Raw genomic sequence first — 6,561 nt, 5'->3', positions numbered from 1 at the left:
ACATCAAAACAAGAAGCACTGTTTGCCTTCCACTTTAAAACGAGCCAAACACCACCTCCTTTTTACCTGTTCATCATCTTCCAAATCACCCATTACTCGAACCACCACCTGATACAAACCTAAACCCCCTTTCTTGTCAAGCAATAACCGACAGAAATCGTTTGTTTCTGAAATCCTTGACATTGTGCAAATCGATTTGTGTATGCAAGTCTAAGAGAAAATCATTTGATTTCGTTAATGGGTTTTTAGATCTGGGTTTGAAGGTTCATCTTTTTTTTTTCTTTTGAAATGGTTTGAAGGTTTTCCATAGAAGAAACAAGTTCAAGATGTGCTAGTCTGATCTGTATGTTTTTTTGGTTTAAATCATTTCAGTAAAAGATTTAAACTCATTGGAAAAGTAATGTTCGTCGGTGACGCGCCGGAGAAGATGACCGGAGAGTCGTTAGAGATTACCTAGTTGCCGAAACCTTCAATTAACCGGTAACAACGATATTTTTTTCCACCTACAACAAGTTGAATGGTAAAAAAGATTTAAAAAAAAAAAGCAACCAAATGAAAACAAAGCCAAAAGTTTATTACCTTCGTAAATCATTTTCCCATTATATAATTATATTTGATGTGTATTGATTTCTACTGAAGTATGGTGTTCTAGTTTGAGTTCCGTTTAATAATATGGATTTGGTTTTTTACTTTTCTTTGTATTCATCTCTTTATTTTCTACATTTGATATGGGTTAGGTATTGATGTTAAATCATGATGGTGATGGTGGTGGTGGTTGTTGATGTTCGTGAAATAAGAACATAGTTTGAATGTTCTTCAAATTTATCAAAATAGTAAAAAAAAAAAGTATGAATACAATTAAAAATATGTAAGGTGTGTTTGGTTGTGGAAAATTTTCCAGTTTTCTAGAAAAATTTTCCAAGAAAAACGAAAATTTTGAAAATGCGTTTGGTTCGTTCAGTTTTCTAAAATTTTCCAAGAAAATGAAAATTTTCAGTTTTTCAAATTGTATGTAAATTAGAAAAGTGATTTTTACATTTTTCCAAAGTTTTCCAAATTTCTAAGATGAAAAATGAAAACTCTTCCAATTTCAACCAAACGCGTTTTCTATAATTTTCATTGAAAATTGAAAGCGAAAACTCAACTTTATTTTCTGATAAGATTTTCTTAAAAAGTGAAAACAGTTTTCCACAACCAAACGCACCCTTAGGGTGCGTTTGGTTGTGGAAAATTTTTCAAGAAAAACGAAAATTTTGAAAACGCGTTTGGTTCGTTAAGTTTTCCAAAATTTTCCAAGAAAATAAAAAATTTTAGTTTTTCAAATTGTATGTAAATTAGAAAAATGATTTTTACATTTTTCAAAAGTTTTCCAAATTTCTAAGATGAAAAATAAAAACTCCATCGGTTTCAATCAAACGCGTTTTCTAAAATTTTCATTAAAAATTGAAAATGAAAACTCAATTCTATTTTTTGAAAACATTTTCTTAGAAAATAAAAACAGTTTTCCACAACCAAACGCACCCATAAAGTGCATTTAGTTGTGGGAAAATGAGCCGTTTTCAGGAAAAATTTCCAAGAAAAATGAAAATTTTGAAAATGTGTTTAGTTCGTCTATTTTTCTAAATTTTTCACGGAAAATGAAAATTTTCTGTTTTCTAAAATTACAAAGAAGTTGAAAATTTTTGGAAAACTGATAATCATTGTTTTCCATATTTTTCTGATTCCAATTTTTTTCTAAAATATAAAAACATACTCACTCCCACCCCATCCATCTCTACCTACCCCAACCTTAATACCCCCCCCCCCCCCACATACACACACTTACGCACCCACACCCACACCCACACACACACCCATCCTCACCCCATCCCCATAAACACACACACAAACCCACACCTACCTCCATCCCCACCCCCACAAAGATACATACACACAACCTTATAAACACACCCCCACCCTATCACCCACAAACACAAACAACCACCCACCCACCTACAAACACACACTCGCACACCCACCCATCCAACACCACTGCCACAATTACCAACCAACCATCACCACCACCACCACCGCCGCCATTACCACCACTGTCACAATTGTTAACGCTATCACCACTGTTTGTCATCACCACCACCGCCGACCCGCTAATGCCACTGCCCCCACCCACACCCTACCACTACTATCATTTTCTAAAAATGAAAATCGATAAAAAAAAATACACATCTAAACACATTTTCTAATTTCTAAAGCTGAAAATGAAAAATGAATAAGTTTTAACTAAACGTGGTTTCTAAATTTTCCAATGAAAAATGAAAACGAAAAACGAAAAATGAAAAGGGAAAATGAAAAACAGAAAATGGAAACTATTTTTCCATAACTAAATGCAACCTTAAATTTGACTGAAAATCCATATGGATGTCATGCTAGCACCACATGGGTAGATCTCTTGTGTTGACCAAAATACCAACCGGATAGACATATTTATCATTTCCTATTTGAGAAAAAAGACATTTTTAGCACAATTTTTAACAGCTTAAGGACTTAGATTATAAAAAAATGACGACAAGCATATTGAGGAAAAAACTAATGGTTGGTTAAAAATATTTGTGAGAACTTGGAACTCATAATTAGAGCTTGCAAACTCATAATTAATTCATTATTTTTGAGCACAAAATTATCAATCTTCTCCAAATGGTGCATCTAAGTCATATTTAGGTTAAAAAAAGATTTGATGATATTTTATTTTTGTTTTTTGGTTTTTTTGTATAACTGTTGATAAGCACAATCAACAGTCATATAGACTGCAGATGTACACAATCAATAACCATATTGACTGCTGATGAGCAATTAGCAGTTCATATGACTACTGATTGTGCTTATCAACAATTCATATGACTGTTGATTGTGCATATATACAAATTTTGAAAAAAAAAATATCAAATCTTTTTTTAATCTAGATATAGATTAGACGTACAATTTAGAGAAGATTTGTGTTTTTGGTTTGAAAAATGATAAGTTGATTATGAGTTCGCAAGGTCACAAGTTTTTTTGGTTCGCACAGTCATATATATATATATATATATATATATATATATATATATATATATATAATTCGAAAACATAGATATTTTGCAAAAATACAAAAATATATTTTATTTTATAAAAATCAAACACATATATACTTGGTCATAATATTTCGTTATAAAATCTATACATAAAAATATTTCAGAATGTTTTTCCAAAATAAATGAAATGACATGAAATTGAACTTCAAATATTAACCTAAAAAACATAACCTAAAAACGAATATATAAAAGCATAACCTAATATAAAAGCTAAACCTATACACCTAAGATAGTTACAACCTTCTCACGCATCGCCCGCACACCTTACATTTAGGCTTTTGTTTTGTTCTACACATGGTTTATCAAACATAATACATAGAGTTTCAAATACATGTAATTTCTTTGTATCATCTTATTTGTGGTTTAGTAAACTAGATTTCTAAGGAAGTTGTTCTTTTATCTGCTAAATCTTTTATTTGTATAAAAAAAAAAAAAAACTAAATCCGTAAATAATATTGGACTGAATAAATTGTTAATTGCATTTTGTTGTTTTTTTTTTCTAAACCAAATCAACTGTTTAATTGAGAATGAATTGTCATTTTACCCTTACATTCATGAAAAAACACGATGCTAATTAATTTTGATAGGATAACGGCTCATAAGAAAAAAACAAACAAATAGGCAAATGGTTAATGTCTTACTGCATTAAATCATATATTCTTTTGGCTTATCCCTTAATTCACTATGTACAAATTATGTCAAAAAGAAAAAACAGTTATATATAGTTGTGCAAGTTCAAATACACACCCTACATATATAATAGGGTAAATTACACGAATGATCCCTATGATTTAGGGTAATTTACGCATTTGATCCTTAACTTATTTTTTTAACTGGGAATGTCCTTATTGTTTGTTTTTGTTATGCGCTTGGTCCCTGTATTAGATAAAAATAATATTTTGCCATTGATATTTTAATTTATTTAAATAAACACACCCCAACTCCACCCTCCTCACCTTATCGTACATACCCCATCATTTTTCCATATTTTAATAATAGTCTTTTTAGGTAAAACATAGACGAAACGCATAACAAAAGCAAATAGTAGGGACCAAGTGTGTAAAAAATAAACAGTAACGATCTTTCAAGTTAAAAAAAATAAGTTAGGGACCAAATTCGCAAATTACTCCAAACCATAAGGACCATTCGTGTAAGTTGGTATAATTATACAATTTATTATTTTAAATGGAAGTGTGAAAACATAAAGTTTAAAAATTCCATCCTAGTTCGATTCAATTTAATAATAATCAATTAACCCAATTTTGCTTAAATTGTAAATAAAAATATTTATTAAAATTGTTTATGTTTCATTAATATTATAAAATTATAAACCAAAAACAAAAATTATAACAAATGAGATTATAGTCGGCCCAGTTTGTTGAGTGCGAAGTGGCCCAACTGGTAAAATAAAACGCATTTCCTCATGCATCTCTCTGTCTCCCGATCTCTGCGCCGGTTCGCCGCTCTGCTCCGCCTCACCGCCTGCTGCCGTCCTCTGCTGCCACCTCTTGTTTTGAGGTATTTTTTATTTCGAAATGTCTTACTACTTGTTATTTATTAATTGTTTATGTTTTTATACTTTAATGTTAATTGTTAAGGTTTGTAAATTGAGGAAACGAGTTTCTTGAAAATCTGTTTATTGTTAATTGTTAATAATTTGTTGAAAATTACAATTTCTTTGTCAAGTAGAATTTTAATTTAAGTTGGATAATTTTATTGATATGTAGAACAGTATAATGATAATATATATCCATGGAAACATAATAATTTGAACTCTCCAAATTCAATTAAACCCTAAAGTTAAAAAGCAATTCTTCATCATTAATCAAACCCCACTGTAAAACCCCAAAATTGCTATCAAAAGATGCAAAAATTAACTCAACTTGGCATAAATTGTATGCACAACATAGAAAGATGATAGAATAGTTAGCCAAAAACCCTAAAGTTATAAATTTCGACATGACAATGAGAGTTTATTGAATTTCATTAAAATGAGTTTATTGATATAAAAAATTAGGTGGTTAAACTATATATGGCATCATGCATAGCACGCTAATCAATAGTCAATATTTAACTTGTCTATCAGAAATGCACAAGAGCCAATAAAGGGAATTAATAGTAAAATAAAGAAACATATAGTTAAAAAGTCAACTTGTAAAAAACTTAATTGATACTATGATTTATGCTTGGAAACGTGGTATTATGAGTGTCTTAAAAAGAGTTGGAATTGAGCTTTGATATTGGACATTATTGTTCGATACTTAGATATACATACACCATATGGATCATCAATGGGTGAAGAATGGGAATCGGATTTGTAGTGAGTATGTGGATGGTGTAAAGGAATTCCTAAATGTCCCCTAAAAAACTTTGAATTCTAATGGGTTAACTTTATGCCCATGTGCTAATTGTCTCAATGCAAGACTACAAAATATAGGTGTCATTCGTGCCCCATTTGATTCAAGTAGGAATTGATAGGTCGTGTATACCATGGTGAAGATCAAGTGAATGAGGAATGTTACTTTGGTATAAAGTAAAGAAGTTACAAAATATTCAAATTTGGACTCATTTTATCCATTTCAAGTTATTTTGGTGGTGTTAGTTTAAGCGTTATGCAATGGTACTTTTGGTATAAGATAATGCTACTTTAAGCTCTATGTTGAACCTTTTGTTTTCTTAACAGAGAGTTAGTCCATGAACATAACTTTCTTCACAATAACATAACGTACTTTGAAAATAATATTACATTTTCACAATATATGTACACAAACACAAATTTGTTATGTTGCTCGACTTATCTTTGTATTCATATTATGTGTAAACCTCAAGATCCGACTTCATTGGATTGTACAATGATAAAGAGCCTATATGGACCGAAGTGGGACCAAAAGACGATTATGGATTTTAGCATGTTGTTTGGTGATACTTGAGATTAATGGGAATTGTTACTTTGGTAAAAGTAAAGAAGTAAAGAAGTTACAAAATATTCAAATTTGGACTATATATGTACCATGGTGAAGATGAAGTTAACGAGGAAGGTTACTTTGGTATAAAGTAAAGAAGTTACAAAAATATTCTAATTTGGACTTCTTTTGTTTGCTTGAAGTTATTTTGGTTCGAGGTAATGTTATTTTAAGCTCTATGCAATCGTATTTTGGTATAAGATATAATGCTACTTTAAGCTCATTGATACTTTTGTTTTCTTAACAATGAGTTAGTCCATGAACGTAACTTTCTTTATAAGAACATAACGTACTTTGAAAAAAAATATTACCTTTTCACAATAGTTTATTGTATCGTTTGTCCTAGTTTGTACATATTTTTAGAACATGATTCTAATAATAGTTTATTTATAAACATAAGTTCCAACAAAAATATATTTAGAAGCAGAATTCCAGTAATAGTGTATTTCCAGGAATATTCCAGTAACATATCT

At 30.2% G+C, this 6,561-nt stretch overlaps 1 long non-coding RNA gene across 1 annotated transcript; it reads left to right on the top strand.

Annotated features, from left to right (window-relative positions):
• Window positions 1–4,522: 4,522 nt before the first annotated feature.
• Window positions 4,523–6,319, top strand: LOC144997624 (uncharacterized). The gene is made up of 2 exons (XR_013659872.1): window positions 4,523–4,643; window positions 5,955–6,319. It is a non-coding gene; the product is annotated as an uncharacterized LOC144997624 (long non-coding RNA).
• The last annotated feature ends 242 nt before the right edge of the window (window positions 6,320–6,561 follow it).

This window comes from Lactuca saligna, chromosome 5, assembly GCF_052625555.1.
Source record: "Lactuca saligna cultivar CGN05327 chromosome 5, ASM5262555v1, whole genome shotgun sequence".
NCBI lineage: Eukaryota > Viridiplantae > Streptophyta > Magnoliopsida > Asterales > Asteraceae > Lactuca > Lactuca saligna.
This window is presented reverse-complemented; position numbering and strand designations above follow the sequence as displayed.